General features: G+C 46.5%; 1 protein-coding gene across 5 annotated transcripts in view; it reads left to right on the top strand.

Moving 5' to 3' along the window:
- Positions 1–26,666, top strand: part of VPS13C (vacuolar protein sorting 13 homolog C) — a 626,331-nt gene that overhangs the window by 503,730 nt on the left and 95,935 nt on the right. The gene's annotated exons all lie outside the window — the stretch shown is intronic.

Raw genomic sequence — 26,666 nt, 5'->3', positions numbered from 1 at the left:
AAGACGTGTACTTCCTATATAACTCCTCCCACTACTGGGAGTCCTCAGTTTTTTGCCAGTGTCTAAGGTGTTGGTCATGAGTAAAGATGTGCTGTGCTGAGTTCCACTGGAAGCAATCCTTGCTGGGGCTAGCCATGCTGACCGTATCCGTTCTGATGTCTTTTCATGGGCTAAATGAATGGTACCCAGGCCTCGTATCCAAAGAAACAAGGTTTTGCTTGCGAACGCTTCTCTTTAGAGAGCTGGGCCCTGGGATCCAGTACTTTTTGGTAGTAAGGCCATAACGTTTTTACTGGCAGGGTGCTGTCGCAGGTCCAGGATTGTGGGTAACTTGAGGTTCCCCAGTTCCTGAAGGTTTTTTAAAAAGTCTCGGAGCCCACCGTGGCTTATGCTTGGATTAGTGCATTCTCGCAGAGTTCTGTTGCTGAAAAATTGATCAGCCGAAGCACCGTGTAAAAAGCTCTTAGCCAGTTTTTCCCCTTCGTGGTGTACGGCTATTTAGAGACGATCTGGATAAGTACACCCAAAGGACCTCTAATGGGAAAAGCTCTCTCTTACCAGTAAAGAAGAGGTTCAAACATTTCTCCTTTAATCGTCCTGCCTCTCCTATGCCAGGGGCATCTGTCTCTAGGCAGTCTCGACAGCCTCAACCATCATCTTCAAGGGAAAGTCCCCAAGGGCAGCACCAGGGTCAGAAGAGATCTTGGGGCAGAAAGCCCACAAATCAGAATGCTAAAGCCTTCTCATGAAGGGGCACCCCTGCTCGTTTGGGTAGGGGGGAAGGTCCTGCAATTCTCAAGATCTGTCAGCAACAATGTCAAGACAGATTGATTTCTGCAGTTTTTTTCTGTAGGTTACGACCAGAGTTCTGAGAATTTCCATCTCCTCTTTTTTTCTAAGGAAAAATGTTCCCAAGGATCCAGAGAAAGAGAAGTCTCTCTTTCTGACCTCTGGATCATCTATTATCCCAGTCGGTGATATCAGAGTTTCCCTTAGTGGAACAGGACACAGGGTTTGGCTCAAATCTTTTACGGTTCCAGAACCAAACGGAGAGGTAAGACCCATTCTAGATCTCGAAGATTTGAATCGGTACTTAAGCATCCGATCCTTTCATAATCCAGTCGGTTGTGTCCATCCTGCAAGGAGAGGATTTTTTTGGCTTTAATCGATATCTAAAATGCATATCTCAATGTGCCAAATTTTCCCGCTCACCGGAAATCTCTGCGTTTTTGAAATATAAAATCCTCATTTCAGTTGTGGCCCTGCCATTTGGTTTAACCACAGCACCACGGGTGTTCTGAAAGATTCTGGCACCTCCTTTAGCCAGATTAAGGGCTCAAGGCCTAACAATCCTAACCTATTTAGGAGATCTACTTTTAATAGATGAACTCTAAGTGTATAAAATGGTGTTGCGCTCCTAAATATAATAAACCTAACTAAATAAATAAAGGTGTCAATACACAATGTGTAAATAATTATAAGTGAATATTTCTACAAAAGACTTAAACTTACACGTATAATAACATCCATCTAGCATAAGAGTGCATTAAAAATGAAGAAATACTAAAGTGCATTTAAGTGCAAAATAAATATTGCAGATGATATATACAGTATGTATCAATCCATAGTGCACAGATTTCAGTGATACCAAGATCTGGAGCGTGACCGAAAACACTACATGCTTCAATGTCCAAAAGTGCAACAGAAAAAATGTAGGTGACAACAAATGTCTAATTTGATAAATAAAGGAAAACAAAAACACTATATACGTTGAAAAAAATAATAAAAAGAAAGAAAAAATTCCGCAGTCCATATCAGAACATGCACTGATAATATCCACTCTGTGTTGTGAGTATCTGATAGTCCCGTGAGTGAATGGTCATTCCACTGGTGATAGCGTGCAAGGTGTCCACACACTGGGTGCAATGGCTACCTTACCTTACTGCTGTAAGGTAAACAGCATGTATCCCTTTAAGCAGGTAGTTGATGTAAACAGCAATGGGTGGCCCCCTCTAGGTCCTCAATCCCAGACAATATATACATCCATAGGAAAGAGAAAACTCCAATAGTGAAGTATGTAATGTAATTCAAACTTTATTTTTAAAAAAGGACTAAGTCCTGGGTACTCACATTTAAGCATAAGACATGAACGCAGAAAAAAACTATACACGAGGCAACAGCATCAAACGAACGAACAGGATGTTCGTACTACGGGCGTCACTTCCGGTATCCTTCCGGTATCCTCCTAGTCCAATCCTACGCGTATCGTCACTTGGACATGTGACTTCATCAGGGAAGCATGTAGTGTTTTCGGTCACGCTCCAGATCTTGGTATCACTGAAATCTGTGCACTATGGATTGATACATACTGTATATATCATCTGCAATATTTATTTTGCACTTAAATGCACTTTAGTATTTCTTCATTTTTAATGCACTCTTATGCTAGATGGATGTTATTATACGTGTAAGTTTAAGTCTTTTGTAGAAATATTCACTTATAATTATTTACACATTGTGTATTGACACCTTTATTTATTTAGTTAGGTTTATTATATTTAGGAGCGCAACACCATTTTATACACTTAGAGTTCACATATTCTGGGGAGGGTTTAAACCCCTGTCGGTGTTTTGCTGCAGCCGCAATTTTCTTTTTTTCTTTTTTTGATATTAATTGTTTCACTTATTATAAATTGCTGTACTTTCCTTTGGTTTATAAATATTGTAGCGCGAGGATAATCTATTCACATTACTTTTAATAGATCATTCAGTCTTGGGTCTAAACCAGAGTCTGATCACAGCTGTAACTATCTGAAATCTCTGGGTTGGATACTCAACCTAGGAAGATCCTCCTTAAAACCATCAAGGAGATTACAGTACTTGGGGCTGGTTATAGATACCATAAAAAAGAAGGTATTCTTACCCCAGACAAGAATCCGTTCCATTGTGGCTCTAATTCAATTTATCAAAACAAAGAAAAATCCTTCCATTCAGGTGTGCATGAGATTGTTAGGGGAAATGGAGGCCTCCTTCGAGGCCGTCCCTTAAGAGCAGTTTTTACTCAAAAATTGCTTCAAAGCACCATCCTTTCAGTCTGGAATAAAAAGATTCAGGCCTTGTTTGTTTCCAATACACTTGGCTCCCGACGTAAGTCAGAACCTAAATTGGTGGTTATCCAGAAAAAAGGAAAATCTTTTCTACCTGTATCCTGGAAGGTGTTAACAACAGATGCCAGCCTTCCAGGCTGGGGAGCAGCCCTGGAAGAAGATTCTGTCCAGGGGAGATGGTCCAGGTTAGAAGACCTTGTCTATCAACTTTTTGGAAGATTCGGGCAGTACATCTGTCCCTAGAATCTGGGATGGTCAGACTATGGGACTGTCCTTTCAGGATTCAATCTGACAAGGCCACTGCAGTGGCTTACATCAATCACCAGGGGGGCACGAGAGGTCGTGCAGCCCAAAAAGAGGTGAATAATGTTCTAGCTTGGGCAGAACACAACATTCCTTGTCTATCGGCAATTTTTGATTTCAGGAATAGAGAATTGGCAGGCGGGCTACTTGAGTCGCCAACAATTATTTCCAGGAGAATGATCTCTTCACCCCGACATCTTCCTAACGATATGTCAGAAATGGGGTATTCCGGACATTGACCTATTCGCATCCAGATTCAACAACAAAGTCGACAACTTTGTGTTGGGAACAAGGGATCCACTAGCAAGCGTAATAGACGCATTGGTCTTCACATGGGATCACTGATCTATGCATTTCCTTCAGTTCTGCTACTTCCACGCCTTTTCCGCTGGATTAAGCAGGAACGAAAGTAGGTGATTCTGGTGGCCCCAGTGGGTCCCAGAAGATCTTGATTTACCGAGATAATTAGGGTGTCAGTAGGAGTCCTTCGGACTCTGCCATTATAGCCAGACCTTCTCGCACAAGGTCCGGTATTTCATCATACCTTATGGACAAAAAATTGAACAGGTTTGACTGTTGAATCCCACTTTATAAAAGATCATGGGTGATCTCCTTCGGCAGGCTCTACTTTGATTAATGCCAGAAAGCCGGCTTCCAAAATCATTTTACTATAAAGTCTGGAAGGCATATGTTTCTCGGTGTGGATCCAGGGGTTGGCACCCCAGGAAGTATAACATATGATTTCCTGCATATGGGAGCTGAAATGAAGCTGGCCTTGTCAGTGTTTTTTTTTCAATGGCCTCTTGCTTCCCACTCTTGGTGCATAGCTTATTCAGGGGGGTAACACGGATTAATCCCCCTATCAAGGCACCTCCTAATATTCTTGGGATTTAAAATTGGTCTTATCGGCTTTGCTAAATCAGCTGTTTGAGCTTTTACGAGAAATTCCCTTGGTTCGTTTTGACAAGAAAGATAATCTTTTTGGTTGCCATTTCTTCTGCTAGAAGAATAGCAGAACTAGCGGCTCTGTCTTGTAAAGAGCCATATTTGATCATGATGAAGGATGAGGTGCTTTTATGTCCTCATCCTGAATTCCTAGTGAAGTGGTAACAGGTTTTTTTCATTTAATCCAAGATATTATTCTTCTTTCTTTTTCCCAAAGCCTCAATCTAAGGAAGAGAAGGCACTACATTCCCTTAATGTAGTAAGAGCAATCAGAGTCTATTTTAAGGTGACCGCTCAGGTTCGCAAAACAGACGTTTTTGTTTGTACTGCCAGAAGGTCCAAAGATGTGGACAGGCATCGTCAAAATCCATTATTTTCCTAATGGATTTGTCAAGTGACTGTTCAAGCTTCGGGCTTAAAGAAGAAAATTCTTCCTTCCTTCTTATGTTAGAGCACTCTCATCCTGGGCGATTAGTGCCTCTTGGGTGGTGCATCATCAGGCCTTTATGGCTCAGATCTGTAAGGCCACGACTTGGTCTATGGCTCATACATTTATCAGACTCAAATCAATATTAAAGGTCATGAGGATATTGCCTTTGGGCACAGTATACTGCAGGCTGCAGTATGAGGCCTCCTCTGGCCTTCTGTTTTTTGTTGTGTCTCCCTTCCTTCAGTTGCCATTGCTATGGGACATCCCACATAGTAACTACTATGGCTCTGTGTCCCCTGATGTAAGAAAAGAAAACAGGATTTTTAAAACGGCTTATCTGTAAAATCCTTTTCTTTGATGTACATCAGGGGACACAGAGGTCCCTCCCTTCTTGGTATACACTTGTATTGCTTGGCTACAAAACTGAGGACTCTCAGTAGTGGGAGGGTTTATATAGGGAGTACACTTCTTGCCTTAGGGCGTGCCAGTGTCCATCACCTATCAGTGGCCCTGTAACTGACATAGTAACTACTATGGCTCTATGTCCCCTGATGTACATCCACGAAAATAATTTTACAGGTAAGCTGTTTTAAAAATCCTGTTTTTTGCGATTCGGCACTGCATCGATTTAACTGACAATTGTGTGGTCGTGCAATGTTGTACCCAAACAAATTGATGTCCTTTTTTTCTCCACAAATAGAGCTTTCTTTTGGTGGTCTTTGATCAACTCTGCGGTTTTTATTTTTTGTGCTATAAACAAAAAAGTATCAATTAGATTAAAAAAAGTGAAAGGGAATAGAATAGCTCAGCTATCAAAGGAAATAGCCAAACTAGAGAAACAACATAAACAATGTTTAATACAGGAGAAATTAGTAGTACTAACAGCAAAGAAAACAGAATTATGTACGGTACTCTACTAAACGAACAAACTCTACAGATTAGCGATAAAAAACGCTCCTTATATTATCAACAAGGCGACAAACCAGGCAAACTTCTCGCTAGAGCACTACACCAACGAATTAATGGAATATCGATTGTTGAGGTTAAAACTGAAACAGGAGGTATGGTATATGATCCAAAGGGGATCCTGAAAGCATTTCATACCTTTTATTCTAGATTATATAATATACCCAACTTACTAGCAGAAAAAGACCCTGAAACATTTCAACAGAATATATATATATATAAAAGATACCCCCATATCGACATTAACAAAAGTAGAAGTGGAGCACTTAGAGCAGGAATTTTCAGAGGTTGAATTACAAAAAGTAATTGATTCACTGGTGCCAGGGAAAAGGCCTGGACCGGACGGCTTGACTCCTCGGTTCTATAAGATATTCAAAGACCTGCGGGAAAATGGAGACGTATCTGACTCAATTACTATAGCTAACGGAACTCGACAGGGATGTCCGTTGTCTCCATTGTTGTATGTCTTAGCTATGGAACATCTAGTGATAGCTATTCGGAACAATAAAGATATACAAGGAATAAAAGCGGGAGAGGAGGAATATAAATTGTCTATATATGCTGACGATTTCTTGGTATACATCACAAACCCACTGCTGACATTACCAAATTTAATACGGGAATTCAACCGCTTTGCTAAAGTGAGTATATTTAAATTGAACTATAACAAATCACATTATTAAATAATATTGTGGAACTCCTTAAAAATAACTTATTTTTTAAATGGCAGACAAATGCAGTTAAATACCTGGGAACACCTATTCCCAGAGAAATAGAGAAGCTCTAGGAGCTTAATTATCGCCCGATAATGCAAAAAATTAAAGACACTCCAACAATACGATAGGGGTTTTTTCTCGTGGATGGGTAGGATCAACATTATAAAAATGGATATACTGCCCAAGATTCTATACATATTTCAGACTATTCCAATATTCCCTTCAACAAATATTTTGAACCACACGAGGCCATAGGAAGTTTTATCTGGGTGGGTAAGCCTGCTAGAATTAGCAGAGATACATTAAATCGATTAAAAAAGGATGGAGGCCTGGCCCTCCCAGATCTATCAGCATATCTCAGAGCAGTGTTTATAACTAGGATTGTGGACTGGTTTCACGGTGCAGGTGTAAACAGTGGATGAAACTCAAGGAGGAGGTCACAGCCATTAGTTAGCACAAATCGGCCCCCTGGGGGGGATATGCCTTTCCTGGTTGTATCTACATTGAAAGTATGGGATGGATTGCTGAGACGGGGGATAGGGTCATCGTATATAGGCCCAATGACCCCTCTTTTCGGTAACCCAGAATTTGTACCAGCATTAGAAGCAAGGACCTTCCTTAAATGACAAAGAAAAGAGTATACTAGGTTGGTAGCGATAATGTAGGACAACAAACTACCTCCACTGGACACCCTGGGTATGGAAAATAGTTAAATGGATGCAGTATCGGCAGCTCCAAAAATATATCCCATCTTTAACGAAGGAGGGCATAGTGAACAGACCATTGACAGATCTTGAAAAAATATTTCTAAAAAAACTGAAACCAACGCATACTTTATCTAACGTATATAAATGATTTCAAAAAACAATTTGCAGGAGATAACATATATATATAAAAAAAAATGGGAGGAAGAACTGGAGATTAATATCCCTAGAGTGAAAAGGGAAAAAGCAATTACATTAACACATAAATTATCAATATCTAATAGACACCAAGAAAGGAATTCTAAAATATTAGTCAGATGGTGTAGATGCCCAGTAGATATTCATAAAATAAGTCCAGAGAATGAAGAGGCATGTTGGAGATGTCGAGGGGCAAAGGGTACAATGTCACATATCTGGTACTACTGCCCTGGAGTCCAGACTTTTTGGGAAAAAATATATAAAATATATGCCGCCGTGACAAGAATGCAGCTACAGCCAGATATATTAATATCAGTATTGTCAATGATCCCAGGATCAGTGAAGAGTATAAATCAGGTTATTCTAAAACACTTTTTGGCTGCAGCACGGACTATCATAGCCAGGAAGTGGAAAGGCCGGGTAGCACCTTCTGTAGAAGAATGGAAGTGTGAGATGGGTGAGATGTGTTCCCTGGAGAAGAGGCTGGTGTTCGAAAAAGGATTCAAATAACAACAACATGGATGATTTGGAAAGAATTTAGTGCCTCAGTCTTTGTGGAGGGAGTTATAGGACAAAGGCCTAAGTAGAGATATAGGAGAGAGAGGAGTGGGGAGACGGGGGTGTCCCCCCCTTTTTTTTTTTCTAAGTAAGCTGATGAGAATGGGGTGAGTTGGTGTGAGAGGCTAGATGAATGAGTGTGGAAAAATGGATACATTATATTATTAAGGATATGGATTTAATAAGAGAATACATTTGATAATAGGCAAGAGGAATAGACCAATGATTTGATTGGGATAGTGGATCATAATCCATAGGTATGAAAAGTAAACATGTGGACTTGTAAATGTTGTATAAAAATTTGTAAAAATGTTTTGTTAAATAAAGATAAAAAAAAAAAACATACATTTTGGAAAAACGGCTATATTTTTTCCTTTTTGCTATAATAAATATCCCCTTAAATATATATAAAATAAAGATGTCTCAGTTTAGGCCAATTTGTATTTTCCTACATATTTCTGGTAAAAAAAGAATCACAATAAGTGTATATTGATTGGTTTGCGTGAAAGTTATAGTGTCTACAAAATAGGGGATTTATGGCATTTTTTTTTATTAGTAATGGTGGTGATGTGCGATTTTATTTATTTTTTTTGTTCCCTCGGCATGTTCTAACTGTAGGGGGGGATGGGCTACCTAGGACATGACAGATCACTGCTCCGGGAAATGCCTTGTTTACCTAGGCAATTCCCCATTCTGCCTCTCCTTGTCATGATTGTGGGCCACCAGCGGACATAGAGTTCGCGGGCATGCTCCTGCTAGCCCAGGATTACGAAGGGACATACGGGTAGGCCCTTTTTGCGCACCTGTTACACTCTGCCGACGTACATCAGATCGTGGCGGTCGGAAAGCAGTTAATGTGGAAAATTTTAAAAATACATTTGGGTGTCAAAAATATAAATGCAATCTACTCGCTGGGGGGGGGGGGGGGGCAAGAACCTCTGGGGGAATCAAGGATGGAAAAGGACCTGGTGGTCCAAGTAGATGATAGACTCAGCAATGGCATGCAATGCCAAGCTACTGCTAACAAAGAAAATAGAATATTGGCATGCATTCAAAAGGTGATTAACTCCAGAGATAAAGCGATAATCCTCCCACTCTACAAGACTTTGGTCCGACCTCACCTGGAGTATGCTGTCCAGTTCTGGGCACCAGTCCTCAGGAAGGATGTGCTGGAAATGGAGCGAGCTCAGAGAAGGGCGATACAACTAATAAAGGGACTGGAGGACATTAGTTATGAGGAAAGGTTATGCACACTGAACTTATTCTCTCTGGAGAAGAGACGCTTGAAAGGGGATATGATTTAAATTTACAAATACCGTACTGGTGACCCCACAATAGGGAAAAAACTATTATGCGAAGGGGAGTTTAACCACTTACGGACCACCGTACGCTGCTATACGCCCTAACTTTGAACCAGAATATCGTTGTTATGGCAGCAGCTAATTGCCAGAACCCTGGTATCCTCTTCTTTGGCCAGGGGTCCACTTTCAGATAAAAGTGGTCTCTGCGGCGGATTCACCGCAAGATCACTTTTATCGGCAGCGGTAGAGGGCCCCCTCCCGCCATGCTTCGGAGACAAGCAGATCCTTTCACATGCTGGGTATGGAGATGAGTGAGGGGAAGATGGCCCCCACCCATCTCCATACCATTGCAGGGTGGAAGCGACATCAAAACGTCACTTCCACCCATAGTTCTTAAAGGGGCATTTATTTTATTTTTTTTAAATGAAGTTTTTTTTGGGGGGGCGGGGTTTATTGGATTTTAGTGTAAATATAAGATCTGGGGTCTTTTTGGCCCCAGATATAATATTTAAGAGGTCATGTCATGCTTTTTTTCTATTGCAAGAGGTGTTTACATTCCTTGTAATAGGAATAAAAGTGACAGATTTTTTTTTTATTATTATTTAAAAGAACAATGTTAAAAATAAAAGGTAAAATAAGAAAAAAAAATGTTTTCTTAAACGCGCCCCATCCAGCCGGATTCGCATGCAGAACCGAATGCATATGTGAGTAGTGCCCGCATATGAAAACGGTGTTCAGACCACACGTGAGGTATTGCCACGATCCGTAGAGCGAGAGCAATAATTCTAGCCTCCTCTGTAACTCAAAACATGCAACCTGTAGAAATTTTTTTAAATGTTGCCTATGGAGATTTCTAAGGGTAAAAGTTTGTCGCCATTCCACGAGCTGGCGCAGTTTTGAAGCGTGACATGTTGGTTATTGGTTTACACTGCATAACAACATCTTTTGCAATATAAAAAAAAATTGGGCTAACTTTACTGTTGTCTTATTTTTTATTTAAAAAAGTGTATTTTTTCCAAAAAAAAAGCGCGCTTGTAAGACCGTGATGATACATCTCTTGGAGCATACTTTGAGGTCTGGACGAATCTATTAAGAATCATGGACTTCAATCAGATCCATTCGAGAAAGCTGTCATCCAAAATGGATGGTACTCAAGCCTCACTGGAAAGAGAGAAGATTCCTCGGGATTTGCCTGTAATGCAGCCTTACGGCACTAGACCCTGCATAATGTAACCCTGCGCAGTTTGTTCTGACCAAGATGCTTTCCTGCAGGGTGCTATACAGGTCCAGAGGAGTGGACCCCAGATTAAGGGGAACCCAGTCTCTGAAGGTCTTTTATGACAAAGCTCGCCATGATAGTTGAAGATTGGACTCCTTTTATGTTCAGAGTCCTGTAGCAGGATTGATAAGTCTGCATTTTTTTTGGCGGGGGGGGGGGGGTGGGCAGGAAGTGGCACACACAGAAATATGTGAGTGGGAAATTTTATTTTCTTTCTCCAATCAGTAGGGGAAAAGAGATTGGCCTTGGGTCATGTTAAGGGTTGGAGGTTCATTCCTATCCATTATGTATGGAGCCCTTTATTTCTCACTCCTTGATTCATACTTCACGCAGTTGGTAGTGTAGATAGTCCCACATGTCAGGCTACTCTGGTGTCCTTGGGATTGGAATTCGCTCTTGGCTGTCTTTGCAGAGGCCATTTTTTTTAAACTATTGGGAGACTATGTTGGTCTCTTATCTCGGAAAATGGCTTCCTTGGTTGACATCACTTTACTAATTAGAGTGTCAGAGCTGGCGGCTCTTTCATGCAAGGAGCCATTCTTGGTCTCGCATCAGGATAAGGTGCTGTTACGTCCTCATTCAACCAGTTTATCAATGATGCCTATGGTTTTTAAGGGCAAAATCCATTTTCTCTTATATTCACCGACTGACACAGCTCCTCTATTTAGACCAGGGATATGCAATTAGCGGACCTCCAGCTGTTACAGAACTACAACTCCCATGAGGCATAGCAAGACTCTGACAGCCACAAGCATGACACCCAGAGGCAGATGTATGGTGGGACTTATAGTTTTGCAACAGCTGGAGGTCCGCTAATTGCATATCTGTGCTTTAGACCATTGGGTTGTTAGGCCACCTTTAGGAGAGGACTAGGCATAACATGTAATCTAAAACTCAGAACTTTCTATTTCCTCCCAAGGGACGGTCCCTTAGCCAACAACCCCTCAGCCTGCCTTGCAGCTTCAGTTTTTTTTTTTTTTTTTGCCTAGTGAAGGAGAAGGACCTAGGAACCCTGCGGGCCCATTCGGTCCATGTTTTTTCTGCTCTCTGTCTCCCAGCTCTGCCGAACTGGTAAGTACAGCTCTCCCTGCTTCGGTGGGGCTGAGCAGCTGGGCATTCCCTGGGAGGTTGATTCGGGGGTCCCTCACCTTCCTCTCCCTGTCCCTTTCTCCCCCCCCCTTGTGGGGGATGCTGTATGGGCTGCTGAGCTGTGTGTGTGTCATATACAGGGGCTCTCCAGGGGGGCTCTCACCTGGGGGGGACTGCGCTAGCTGGCTGTGCCCTGGATGTGTGTGGATCTCTCCCTGGGGGTGTCTGGAGGCTGTACCTGTTGTTCGCTGTACCGCTGTTCCCCACCATTTCTCTGCCTGTTTGTTTCACTGGCCCTCATGGTATACAGTGTTCAGTGGCCATCTTTGGTGGGGCAAGGAGCAGCATGCTCTCCTGTAGTTTGGCGCCCATTTTCCCTGTGTTTATGTCCTTTTATACTGGATGCTCGGCAGCTATATTCTTGAAGCCTGAACACATTTTTGATCAGTTCAGCGCCATTGCAGCAGCTCTGGACAGCGCAGTGTGATCTCCTATGCACCTGGGAGCTGGCACAGGCACTACTAGCTGGACAGCGCAGAACCAGTCAGGGTGGTGAGTCCTGCGGGAAAGAACCTCTTAGCCAGCAGCAGTTAAGAGGGTGGGACCATCACTGTCCTAAGTCCCCATCAGGTGGCAGACAAGGTAGGGTCAGCATGGCTTCAGAAACTGGTGTTTGTTCCCCCGATATTCAGGCAATTGCAACCGGTTCACCGGCAGACTGTGCAGTGCCTCTGGACGCTTTGTCAGCGGTCCTCAATTCGTTGGTTGCCAAGATGAAGGGGGTTCGTGGGCGCAAAGGTGGTAAAAAACGTCCCCTGCCCCGTCCTCCGGTGAGAGCTCCTCTGACACAGACTCGGGCCCTGCTGAGGCTGGTGACCCCTGCTCTGTCGTTTTCAGATGACGCTGACCATGACCGTTCAGACAGTGAGGATGAGTCCCTGTCCGGGTCTGTGCGCGACAAAGCGCTTGTTGGAGCACTTATCACAGCTGTGCATGATACCCTGAAGATTCAGGAGCCAGCAGATCCCTCTGCTGATGTAGTCATCACTTTTGGGTCCCGTAAGCCAGCCCGTTCACCTAAGGTGTTACCGTATCTGACTTATTTTGGTAAGTTCATTTACAAGGAATGGGGTCGACCGCAATGGACCTTTTTGGTCCCCAAATACATGGTAATGCGTTACCCTTTTGAGGAGAGCCTTCTCAAAAAATGGTCAGCTCCTCCGGTCGTGGACCCCCCAGTATCCAGGTTAAACAAAGTAACCAAGATCCTGGTAGAGGGGACTCCTGCTTTTAAGGACCCCACGGACAGGAAGACCGGGCCAGTGGCTCGTTCCTTGTTTACGGTTGTGGGGTTAACCATGCGACCAGTATTGACATCCGCACTTGTGTCGCAGACAGTGAGTGGTCAAAACTGTTGCACCTAGAATTGGGAGAGCAACAGGCTTCTCCTGTCTGCGTGGAACTAGCAGACCAACTAGTGCAAGGCCTGAAGTACATTTGTGACGCAGCCCTGGATACTCTTCCTCTGTTATCCAGGGCTTCAGTGTCAGCAGTGGTGCTGAGGCGCCTGATTTGGTTAAAATGCTGGTCTGCTGACCAGGCATCCAAAAAAGCCCTGACAGATCTTCCCTTCCTTAGCAACCAGCTCTTTGGAGCCTCTTTGGATGACATTACTAAAAATACCACAGGTGTTAAGAGTACACTACTCCCACAGGCCAGTAAGGCTAAGGTGCCACACCGTAGGCAAGGGCCCTCTTTCTCTGCTCACAAATGGCTTTTTCGTCTGCTGGGGCTTCAGCCAATCGTCCCCAGCCCGACAGGACGACCTCTGAAGGACCAAAGCATCCCTGGAACCGCAAGCCTGCGAGCAAAAGTGCTAACACATGAAGGTTTGTCCCTGCCCGTAACACGGGTGGAGGGGGTCGCCTTCGGGAGTTTGCAGCCCGGTGGGCCTCTCGGCTGTCCGACCAAGGGATCTACAATCTGATTTCCTCAGGCTGCAAGATAGAGTTCCTCTCTTGGCCACAAAACAGATTCTTCCCCTCCAGCATACCCGTACACCTGGCTCGCCGGGAGGCCCTTTTGGGGGCGGTAAGGGACCTGCTGAGTCGTGGGGTGATAGTAGCTGTTCCAGAGAACATTTCCAGGGGTTCTACTCAAACCTGCTTGTAGTCCTCAAAAAGGAAGGGGTATGTCCAATCTTGGACCTGAAAGCCCTCAATTACTTTGTGAAAGTACAGAGGTTCAGAATGGAATCGGTTCGCTCAGTAGTAACTGCACTCCATCAAGGGGACTTCCTGGCGTCCTTAGACATCCAGGATGCTTACCTGCACATACCCATATGCCTCTGGCATCAGAAGTTTTTGCGATTTGCAGTCAGGGAAGCCCACTACCAGTTTGTGATTCTCCCTTTTGGTTTGGCATCAGCCCCCGAGTCTTTAAAAAAGTATTGGCTCGTGTTTTGGCGTTGCTGCGGCAACGCGGGATCGCGATCGTGGGTTACCTAGACGATCTTCTTCTGAGAGCATCTTCTGCCTCAGAGTTAGAGGAGGATGTGGCGATCACCATGCAGACCCTACAGGATTTTGGGTGGCTGTTGAACCTAAAAAAGTCAGTGATCGTACCGACTCAGCATTTAGAGTACCTAGGCTTACTGCTGGACTCCATGGAAGCGAGGGTTTTTCTCCCTTCAGACAAACTGCAGACTCTCAGAGCCACGGTAAAACTGTTTATGAACCGCAGGTGGTCGTTGCTACGCTTCTGCATGCGAGTCCTGGGACTCATGTTGGCTCCTTCGAGGCGGTACTGTATGCCCAGTTTCACACCAGAGTCCTGCAGAAGGAGATTTTGACAAAATGGGATAAATCTCTGTTTGTCCCTGGATCGGCAGATGCAGGTGAGCCAGTTAGTCAGGGATTTCCCGGACTTCGGTCCGGGAAGTCGTTCCTACCTCTGAAGTGGACAGTGATCACAACGGACGGCAGCCTATCCGGCTGGGGTGGAGTAATGGGCGTTCAGTTGACCCAGGGCCTCTGGTCGGTTGGGGTCTCGAACTGAGAGTGATCAGGCTATGCCTCTCCACATGGTCGATACGTCTTCGAGGGTGTCCGATTAGGATCCAGTCAGACAATGCCACGGCAGTGGCATACGTCAATCACCAGAGAGGAACAAGAAGCTCAGCCGCCGCACGGGAGGTTGCTCATATCCTTCAGTGGGCGGAGCGACATATACCAGCCCTGTCGGCCATTTACATCCCGGGATTGGAGAACTGGCAGGCGGATTATCTTAGTCGCCAGATGCTGGACCCAGGAGAATGGGCGTAGCATCCGGAGGTGTTCAGGCTACTGTGCCTGCGATGGGGCACACCAGACATGGATCTTCTTGCCTCCCGTCTCAAACGGAAGGTGCCAAGATTCGTGTCCAGGACAAGAGACCCTTGGGCAGACGCGTCGGACGTGCTGGTGGCTCCGTGGGATCAGTACCAGCTGATCTATGCATTTCCTCCGCTGAAACTGTTACAACGTCTGCTCCGCAGAGTGGAGGCCGAGGGGATTCCAGTAATACTGATTGCCCCAGATTGGCCCCAACGTCCCTGGTACGCAGACCTAGTGCGCCTGGTGTCAGATGCCCCTTGGCGACTGCCGTTACGAGAAGACCTTCTGCCTCAAGGTCCGATTCTCCATCCTGCTTTACCATTGCTGGTTTTAACGGCATGGCTATTGAGAGCCAGGTGTTGAGGAACTGGGATCTTTCGGACTCAGTGGTCCCAACTATGCTGAGAGCACGGAAATCATCTTCTCGGAAGATATCATCGTACCTGGAAGGCTTACATCTCCATGTGTGAGGAGAAAGGATGGCGTTCGCACTCCTTTTCTATATCCAGGATCATGCTGTTTCTACAGCAAGGAGTAGACCAGAAATTGGCTTTAATCACCATTAAAGGACTGATATCTTTTTTTCAGCAGCCCCTGGCATCTCACTCTAGTGAGCACTTTTGTTCAAGGGGTCCGACATGTAGTTCCTCTGGTGCATCCACCGTTAGCCCCGTGGGATATGAACCTGGTGTTGGCGCTTCAGAAACCGCCATTTGAAAATATCAAGAGAGATTCCCCTGTTGACTCTTTCCCAGAAAGTGGTCTTTCTAGTGGCCATCACATCGGCCAGGAGGGTTTCAGGACTGGCGGCCTTGTCTTGCAAGTCGCCCTATCTGGTTATCCACAGGGATAAGGTGGTGTTGCGTCCGCAACCTTCTTTTCTGCCAAAGGTGGTTTCAGCGTTCCACATCAATGAAGACATTGTGCTACCATCTCTGTGTCCTAAGCTGACACATCCTAAGTAGGTGGCCCTTCATACCCTGGACGTGGTTTGGGCTCTGAGGGTGTATTTGTCTGCCACGGCTCCATTTCGGAAGTCCGACTCCCTGTTTGTTTCAGTGGCTGGTCTGAAAAAAGGCATAGTGGTCTCGTCGGCCACCATTTCCAGGTGGATCAGACAGATTGTAGTAAAGACCTACACCATTAAGGGGGCAAATCCTTCCGGTCCTTAACCACTTGCCGACCGCCGCACGACGATATACGTCGACAGAATGGCACGGTCAGGCATATGGGCGTATATATACGTCCCTGCCTTCCCGCGGGAGGGCCCCCCCCCCGGTGCCTGCGGCGGTCGGTATTCGTTCGGGAGCGATCCGGGATGAGGGGGCGGCCATTCATTCATGGCCACCCCCTCCCGATCGCTCCCGACGAATAGAAATGCTCCGTGACATCACTTCCTCTCCTGTAATGTAAACACAGGAGAGGAAGTGATGTAATCTCTCCTCCGTGTCGGTATTTTTCGTTCCGACACCGAGGAGAGAGGATCGGTGAGTTGCACCAACACGACACTACACAGTAGAACATACCAGGCACACTCACAGCCCCCCGATCACCCCCCCAATTACCCCTGCCCCCCAGTCACAGTGACACCAATGTCATTTTTTTTTTTTTTTTGCATTGGTGTCGTGTGACTGTAATAACTGTTAGGGCAGTTAGGGTTAGCCCCCTTTAGTTCTAATGTACCCCCCAATAAAGGTTTAACCCCGTGATCACCCCCCGTCGCCAGTGTCACTAAGGCTGGGTTCACATTGCAGCGGTTTATGAGAACGAATGTGATTCGCACCGCACTGCAGTGCAAATCACATCCGATCTCTGTGCGATTCGAGTTCAGCCATACAGATAGTATGGCTGAATTTGCGTCGCACCCGCCGCAAATTCGCACGGGACCCTTTTTTTGGTCCGCAGCAGAATCGGAACGCATGGGTGTTCACACCATGCGATCCGAGTTTGCAGATCGCACTGCGATATGCGAACTGATCTGGGGGTGTCATTAACATTTCACTGACACTCCCAGCAGTTCGCATAGGGCAGTGTGAACTGCCGCCGGGAGGCATGCGATGCGGGAACCCGCCGCGGATTCGTGGCGTTTCTGCATCGCTCCAGTGTGAACCCAGCCTAATAAGCGATCATTTTTCTGATCGCTGTATTAGTGTCACAGGTGACGCTAGTTAGGCAGGTAGGTATTTAGGTTCGCCGCAGCTTTTTATAGCGCCAGGGACCCCCATATACTACCGCATAAAGCCCCCTGATTGCCCCCTAGTTAACCCTTTCACCAGTGATCACCATATAACTGTTACAGGTGACGCTGGTTGGTTAGTTATTTTTTTATAGTTTCAGGGCATCCGCCATTTATTACCTAGTCTCACTAGTGTACCCCTAAATTTAGGGGTGTCTACTTTCCAAAATGGGGTCATTTGGGGGGGGGGGGGTTTGTGCCATCTTGGCATTTTATGACCTTCAAAACTGTAACGCCCTTAGAAAGCCTGAAGGCGGTGCTTGGTTTTCGGGGCCCCGTACGTGGCTAGGCTCCCAAAAAGTCCCACATATGTGGTATCCCCGTACTCAGGAGAAGCAGCAGAATTTATTTTGGGGTGTCATTTCACATATGCCCATGGCATGCGTGAGCAATATATCATTTAGTGACAACTTTGTGAAAAAAAAAAAAAAGTTTGGAATTTTCCCGCAACTTGTGGCAAAATATAAAATATTCCATGGACTCAACATGCCTCTCAGAAAATAGCTTGGGGTGTCTACTTTCTAAAATGGGGTCATTTGTGGGGGTTTTGTGCCATCTTGGCATTTTATGGCCTTCAAAACTGTAATAGGTAGTGAGGAGTGAAGTCAAATATTTACGCCCTTAGAAAACCTGAAGGCGGTTCTTGGCTTTCGGGGCCTTGTACGCGGCTAGGCTCCCAAAAAGTCCCACATATGTGGTATCCCCGTACTCAGGAGAAGCAGCAGAATTTATTTTGGGGTGTCATTTCACATATGCCCATAGCATGTGTGAGCAATATATCATTTAGTGACAACTTTGTGTAAAAAAAAAAATATATATATTTTTTTGTCATTATTCAATCGCTTGAGGCAAAAAAATAAAATATTCAATGGGCTCATCATGCCACTTATCAATTTCCTTAGGGGGTCTACTTTCCAAAATGGGGTAATTTGGGGGGGTTTTGTACTGCCCTGCCATTTTAGCACCTCAAGAAATGAGATAGGCAGTCGTAAACTAAAAGCTGCGTAAATTCCAGAAAACGTACCTTAGTTTGTAGATGTGTGACAACTTTTGCGCAAACCAATAAATATACAGTTATTGACTTTTTTTTTTACCAAAGACATGTGGCTGAATACATTTTGGCCTAAATGTATGACTAAAATTGAGTTTATTGGATTATTCTAATAACAAAAAGTAGAAAATATCTTTTTTTTTTCAAAATTTGCGGTCTTTTTACGTTTATATCGCAAAAAATAAAAATCGCAGAGGCAATCAAATACCATCAAAAGAAAGCTCTATTTGTGGGAAGAAAAGGACGCAAATTTTGTTTGGGTACAACATTGCATGACCGCGCAATTACCAGTTAAAGCAGCGCAGTGCCAAATTGTAAAAAGACCTCTGGTCATTGACCAGCAAAATGGTCCGGTCTGAAAGTGGTTAAGTGGTTAAAGAAGACCTTCCTTAAATAGCCATGGACCTTTTAACTACCAGCAACTGTTGGGACAGTGAACATTTTGGTAAGACATGTGTAATGTACAATATAGTGCAGGGGTAGGCAACCTAGGGTCCTCAAGCTGTTGTGGAACTACATTTCCCATGAGGCATTGCAAGGCTGGCAGTTAGTCACTCCCACAGGCATTTTGAAACTTGTAGTTCTTCAACAGCTGGAGGGCCCCAGGTTGCCTACCCCTGATATAGTGTATATAGTGCAGGAGTCTGTTAAACTGGCCAAAGATGGTTTGATTTCTCTTTCGTTCATTGACAGACACAGCTCCATTTATCTTGACTGTAGGGTTATTACGCCACCTAGGCAGAACATGTAATACGTGTGAAAAACACAGGGGTCGGTCCCTCTGTCTATGACCCCTCAGCCTTCTTCCTGCAGCTCAGTTTTTTTCTGCCTAGCAAAGGAGAAGGACCTAGGCTCCCTGCTGGGACCATCGGTCCTGGGTTTTTTTTTTCTGGATTTTTCCTTTTGTGCAAGATATTGACCCTGTAATATTCTACCAACAGCAAGCTGGGTGACAAGCTGGATTATATAGATCCTTGTAGTCTTCCCAGCCTGGCCATCAAGCGTGTGCAGGCCATAGCTACACGCCTGGTCGGCCTTGACATGCCCCTCAGGCTCCAGGGCCGGCCGGTGAGCTACATGCTCCGGGGCACACATATGACCAGATTACGGAAGTCTTTGTCACAGTGTGCCGTGGCCAGCAGCCACCCCGTACTGCTCGGATGTGGGGCTGTGATGGGATGCCTCCAGCTTGTCCGGATGGTAGTACAGCTCTCCCTGCCTCGGCAGGACAGAGCAGCTGGGCATTCCCTGGGAGGTCGATTAGGGGGTCCCTCTTCTCCCTCTCCTCTCTCCCTGTCACCTCTGTGGTGCGGTGTATTTACCTGGGCCAGGGGTCCTCCGGGGGGGCTCTGACCCTTAGCTGGAGGCTGCGCTGGCTGTCTGTGTCCATGTGCTGTCATCTGTCTCTCTGCTGGTGTCTGGGGGCTCTGCATGTGTCTCTGTGTACAGCATGGTCGTCGGCCATTTTCTGTTAGTCTCTGTGAGCAGCATGGTCGTTGGCCATTTTCTCTGAGTCCGGCGGCCATTTTCCTAGGTTTTTTTACTATACAAGAATGGCTGGCATCCATTTTCTTGTTGCCTCCGCGTGGTTTTTCTCCCCGGCGCTGGTTTCTGTGCCTCAGAACAGTGCGGTTTTTACTCCTGGACACTTGTGAGCTGACATAGCGATGAGCGATAGCACGGCGCAGCACTCGGTCAGGGTGGTGAGTCCTGCGGTGGGGCCCCTCAGTCTGTTAGCAGGTAGGAGGGTGGGATTGAGCACCTTGTCCTAAATCCCCAAGGGTGGCAGACAAGGGGGGTCAGCAAGGGCGTCAGAAGCTGGAGTTTCTTCCCCAGATCTCCCTGCAGTTGCAACCGGCTCGCCTGCAAATAGTGCAGTGCCTTTGGACGCGTTGTCGGCGGTCCTTGAAACGTTCGTTACCAGGGTGGAGGTGGTGTGCGGGCGCAAGGGGGGTAAAATACGGCCCCTACTACCGGGAGGGCTCTGATTCAGACTCAGGCCCCGTAGGCACCTGTTCTGATGTGTCAGATGATGCTGACCAGGACCGTTCGGACAGTGAGGATGATTCCGTGTCCGGGTCAGCTCAGGAAAAAGTGCTAGTTGAAGCACTTATCACTACTGTAAATAATACCCTGAAAATACAGGATGCAGCAGGATCCTCTGCTGAGGTGGCAGTCCCTTTTGGGTCCCGTAAGCCAGCCTATTCACCGAAGGTGTTTCCGTATTTGACTTATTTTAATAAGTTCATATACAAGGAATGGGGAAGCCTACAACAGACCTTTTTGCTCTCAAAAAGAATGGAGGTGCGTTACCCCTTTGAATGCCCCTAAAAAATGGCTCCCCGGGTCGTTGACCCCCCCCCATCCAGTATCCAGGTTAAATAAAGTAACCACGATTCCGGTAGAAAGGGCTCCTGCATTTAAGGACCCTACCGACAAGAGGGCCGAGGCAGTGGCCCGGTTCATGTTTACGTTAGTGAGGTCAGCGATACGACCGGTACTAACCACGGCATTAGTGTCGCAGACCCTTACTGAGTGGGCAAAACAATTACGCCCTGAATTGAAGAAGCAACATTCTCCTCTGGTCTGCGTAGAACTAGCAAACCAGTTGGTGCACAGCCTTAAGTATGTCTGTGACGTGGCCCTGGATACACTTCCCTTGCTCTCCAGAGCAGTGGTGCTGCGGCGCCTGATCTGGCTGAAATGCTGGTCTGCGGACCAGGCATCTAAAAAAAAAAAAAACTTTACCATATTTGCCCTTCCTTGGTGAGCGGCTATTTGGAGCTTCTCTGGATGACATTATCAAGAATGTCACAGCTGGGCAGAGCATATTGCTCCCACAGTCCAAGAAGGGTAAGGAGCCACGCCGCAGGCAATGGCCCTCCTTTATCGCTCAAAATAGGCTTTTTCGTCCGCCCGGGACTTCAGGTAAGCGCGCCCAGTCCGACAGGGTGACTGCTTAGGGACAAAAGTGTCCCTGGTCTCGCAAGCCTGCGAGCAAAAGTACTACCGCATGAAGGTTTGCCCCCACCTGACACACGGGTGGGGAGGGTCGCCTTCGGGAGTTTGCAGCTCAGTGGGCCTCTCGGCTGTCCGACCAATGGGTCTGCAAATTGGTTTCATCGGGCTACAAGATAGAGTTCCTCTCTTGGCCACCAGATTTTTTCCCTCCAGCATATCTTTACTCCCGGCTAGCCGGGAGGCCCTGTTTGGGGCAGTAAGGGACCTGCTCAGACGCGGGGTGATAGTGCCTGTTCCAAAGCTGGAGGGGTTTCAGGGATTTTACTCCAAACTGTTTGTAGTCCCCAAGAAGGACCTAAAATTCCTCAATTGCTTTGTAAAAGTACAAAGGCTCAAAATAGAATCAGTTCGCTCTGTAGTCGCTGCACTCCATCAGGGGGACTCCCTGATGTCCTTGGACATCCAGGACACGTACTTGCATATAACCATATGGCTCAGGCATCAAAGGTTTCTGCGATTTGCAGTGAGGGAAGTGCACTACCAGTTTGTGGTTCTGCCCTTTGGCCTGCCTTCAGCACCCTGAGTCTTTACCAAAGTATTGGGTCCAATTTTGGCATTGTTGCGACAACGTGGGATCGCAATCGTGGGTTACCTAGACAATCTCCTTCTGAGAGCAGCTTCCGCCTCAGAATAAAAGGAGGATGTGTCGATCACTATGCAAACTCTACAGGAGTTTGGGGGTGGGTGTTGAACCTCAAAAAGTCGGTATTAGTGCCAACTCAGCGCCTGGAGTACCTAGGCTTACTGCTGGACTCCGTGGAAGCGAGAGTGTTTGTCCATTCAGACAAACTGCAGACTCTCAGAGCCACGGTGAAGCTGTTGATGAACTGCAAGTGTCATCGCATTGCTGCATGCATGTTCTGGGTCTCATGGTAGCCTCCTTCGAGGCAGTACCGTACGCCCAATTTCACACCAGAGTCTTGCAGAGGGAGATATAGTCCAAATGGGACAATTCTCCGTTATCCCTGGATCGGCAGATTTAGGTGAGCCAGTTAGTCAGGGACTCTCTTCTCTGGTGGCTGAGGTCTCCGGCCCTTCGGTCCGGGAAATCGTTCCTGCCTGATCACGACGGAGACACTAGCCTGACCGGCTGGAGTGGAATGCTGGAAGTACAGTCAAGTTACCGATCAATGCGCTCGAGCTTCGAGCTATCAGGCTATGCCTCTCGACATGGTCGATGAGGCTACGAGGGCGTAAAATCAGGATCCAGTCAGACAACGCCATGGCAGTGGCATATGTCAACTATCAAGGAGGAACAAGGAGTTCGGCTGCAGCACGAGAGATCGCTCGCATCCTTCGGTGGTCAGAGCGACACGTACCGGCCCTGTCGGCCATATACATCCTGGGCATAGAAAACTGGCAGGCCGACTATCTAAGTCACCAGATGCTGGACCCAGGAGAATGGTCATTGCATCCGGAGGTGTTCAGGCTTCTTTGCCTGCGGTGGGGCACAACAGATGTGGATCTTCTGGCCTCTCGGCTTAATCGCAAGGTGCGGAGGTTCGTGTCTTTGAGCAGACGCGAAGATGGTGCCTTCCCTCCGCTCAAACTGTTGCCTCGCCTGCTTCGCAGAGTGCAGGCCGAGGGGATTCCAGTGATACCGATCACTCCAGATTGGCCCCGGCGTCCCTGGTACGCCGACCTAGTACACCTGGTGGTGGATGCTCCCTGGCGGTTGCCAGTGCGAGAAGGTCCGATACTCCATCCTGCTTTAATGTCGCTGATTTTAACGGCATGGCTGTTGAAAGCCAGCTGCTAAGGAACCGAGGTCTGTCGGACTCGGTAATCTCCACCATGCTGAGAGCACGAAAATCTTCTTCTCTAAAGATATACCATCGTACGTGGAAGGCTTCTATCTCCATGTGTGAGGAGATGGGGTGGCGTCCGCGCACCTATTCCGTTTCCAGGATCCTGCTGTTCTTACAGCAAGGAGTGGACCAGAAACTGGCTTTAAGCACCATCAAGGGACAGATATCAGCCTTGGCTGTCTTTTTCCAACAACCCCTGACGTCTCACTCATTGGCTATTACATCTGCCAGGAGGGTTTCTGAGTTGACAGCCTTGTCTTGCAAGTCGCCCTATCTGGTTTTCCACAAGGATAAGGTGGTGTTGCATCTGCAACCTTCTTTTCTTCAAAAGGTGGTTTCGGCCTTCCATCTCAATGAGGACATTGTGTTACCATCTCTGTGCCCTAAGCCAACACACCCTAAGGGGATGACCCTCCATTCCCTGGACATGGTCCGGGCCCTAAGGGTATATCTGTCTGCCACGGCTCCCTTCTGGAAGTCAGATTCTCTGTTTGTTTCGATAGCTTGTCTGAAAAAAGGGCTGGCGGTCTCGGCGACCACCATCTCACGGCGGATCAGACAGATCATGGTCCAGGCTTACGCCTTGAGGGGCGGGTGCTCCCCTTTCCTGTCATGGCCCAGTCCACCAGGACAATTGGGACCTCTTGGGCTTTCCGACATCAAGCGTATGTCTCCCAGGTGTGTAAGGCGGCGACTTGGTCGGCCATTCACACTTTCACAAAGTTCTACAAAGCTGATGTAAGCGCATTCTGAGGCTTGCTTTGGCCGCTAAGTTTTGCAGTCGGCTGTGTAATCGTTGCAATTTACACTCTTTCTTCTTGTTCAAGAAAGTTACATTTTGGCTGATAATGCATTCCGATGCATATGTTGGCCGCAAGTTCTGATGCCGTCAGTTCAGATGGTGACTCAGTTGTGGAGCACCTCTGGTTGTGGGTGAGGTTATGTTTGCTGTTTCCACCCCTTGTTTATTACACTGCTTGCGGACGTCCCTACGGTCAGGATTTAATGAAGCTGTGTCCATCAATGAACGAAAGAGAAAATAGGATTTTTGTACTCACCGTAAATTCCTTTTCTCTGAAGTTCACTGACGGACACAGCACCCACCCCTCCTATTATTTTACATTATACTACTTGTTGACGTACTGAGCTGCAGGAAGCAGGCTGAGGGGTTATAGCCATAGGGACCGCCCCCTGGGCAGAACTGTATTGTTCTGTTGTTTTTCACATGTATTACATGTTCTGCCTAGTCCTCCCCTGAAGATGGCGTAATAACCCTATGGTCAAGATTTAATGGAGCTGTGTCGGTCAATGAACTTCAGAGAAAAGTACTTTATGGTGAGTACAAAAATCATATTTTTTCACAATCTCACCTGTGGGAGTACCTGCTGATGCTGCTGCTTGTTATTGTTTTGTTTGCAGTGTTTCCCACTTCTCAGTTTGAACGTGTTTGGAAGTTCCAGTTGCCTCTAAATCTTATGCCACTAAATGAAGAAATCATACTGGATTTTTGTATTCACACAGGCCACATGCCCAGCCCTTCTGTGTTAGTGGCATGGCTCTTGTTGCTGCCTGTTTGGGGGGGTGGTATCATTCCCGCATGCCCCTTTCAGAGTCCTCCCCTCCCTCTTCCTCTCCACCTGTATGTGTCATGCATGTCGGCGATCTCCTGTTGTGTCACGGGGAACGGGATCTGAAATGTTTGGCAGTCACTGTAACAAAGTCCTGCCTCCTAGACAAGCTCCTGTGATAGACTGCACACCCATCCAATGCCGGAAATTTCAATCAGTGTGACGTGTATCATAGGAGCCGGTCTAGGAGGCGGGACTTTCTTACAGCAACAGCCCACGCAATTCAAATCCAAGATCCATGACACAGCAGGAAATCGCCTGTGTGATCCAGGCACTGGTGAGGCTGCATTTGACGGCCACTGGTGAGGCTGCATTTGACGGCCACTGGTGAGGCTGCATTTGACGGCCACTGGTGAGGCTGCTTTTGACGGCCACTGGTGAGGCTGCTTTTGACGGCCACTGGTGAGGCTGCTTTTGACGGCCACTGGGGAGGCTGCTTTTGACGGCCACTGGGGAGGCTGCTTTTGACGGCCACTGGCGAGGCTGCTTTTGACGGCCACTGGCGAGGCTGCTTTTGACGGCCACTGGCGAGGCTGCTTTTGACGGCCACTGGCGAGGCTGCTTTTGACGGCCACTGGCGAGGCTGCTTTTGACAGCCACTGGCGAGGCTGCTTTTGACGGCCACCGGCGAGGCTGCTTTTGACGGCCACCGGCGAGGCTGCTTTTGACGGCCACCGGCGAGGCTGCATCTGACGCCCACCGGCGAGGCTGCATCTGACGCCCACCGGCGAGGCTGCATCTGACACCCACCGGCGAGGCTGCATCTGACGCCCACCGGTGAGGCTGCATTTGATGGCCGTAGATGCATTCCTCTCTTGTATCATGTCTCCAGTCTCTGACCATCTCTTGTATTGTGTCAACCATCTCTTGTATTATGTCTGCAGCCTTTGACCATCTCTTGTATCATGTTCTTAGTCTCTAATCATCTCTTGCATCGTGTCAACAGTCTCTAATCATCTCTTGTATCTTGTCAACAGTCTCTAATCATCTCTTGTATCTTGTCAACAGTCTCTAACCATCTCTTGTATCTTGTCAACAGTCTCTAACCATCTCTTGTATCATGTCCACAGTCTTTAACCATCTCCTGTAGTATGTCTGCAATCTCTTACTTAAACACATTGCTAATAGTATTCTCTATCTTTTTATGCCGAAGGTAGGACTGTGCAGGGGAGGCAGAGAGTAAAAGGGGGCACTGTGACTAGAGAGATGGGGGGGGGGGGGGGCAGACTGCTAGGCTATGAAATTTGTGCAATTAAAATTATTTTTGAAAGTGTTACAAATTTTTGTGGCTTTTTTTACATTTTAAAGATGGGGGAGGTGCCAGATATAGGATCCGCCCGGGTGTCAAATACTCTCGGTATACTCCTTATTATTTCAAGCTGGTCGCTGTTTTTCTTTTTCGTTTGCCAGTGTTCAAATCCTCTTGTAGGTGGCAATATAACCCAGTTATGTTTTTGTTTTGTTTTTTAGTTCGTAAAAAAAAAAAAAGAAATCTTGTCTAGTCCTGAAAGCATTTGAATTTTTTGAATCGATTTTTTTATTCTAAAGGGTAACTTCACTTTTGTGGGAAACAAATTGGCAAATTAAAAAAAAAAAATATATATATATATAACGTATACATTTGCAACACAAGGCATATTGTAATTGAATGATATTAAAAATGACCTTTCCTTTTCGATCTGCAGCACTGTAATATGGCTTCCTGGGGGCATTCTGTACACAAATGGTGTATGGAATTCCCCCCCCCCCCCCCCAGATATGTCATGTTCTGCTTGTGTGATTGGCTGACTGATTCTGCCAGAAGTCTGCACCAACGTACAAATTCGATTTTGAGCTTCCCCTGCAATAACAATTTTCATTTTTAGTGAGCTCCTCCCAAAGGTAAGTCACGTCTAAAGGGATGCAGACCCTGCAATTTTCCTCAGTGCCCTGCAGATGCAGCAGCTGTTGAT

Source organism: Lithobates pipiens, unplaced genomic scaffold, assembly GCF_037356315.1.
Source record: "Lithobates pipiens isolate NorthernLeopardFrog02 unplaced genomic scaffold, aLitPip1_a1.2 Scaffold_8, whole genome shotgun sequence".
NCBI classification, from domain to species: Eukaryota; Metazoa; Chordata; class Amphibia; order Anura; family Ranidae; genus Lithobates; species Lithobates pipiens.
Note: the sequence above shows the minus strand (reverse complement) of the source record. Positions and strands in the feature narration are given on the sequence as shown.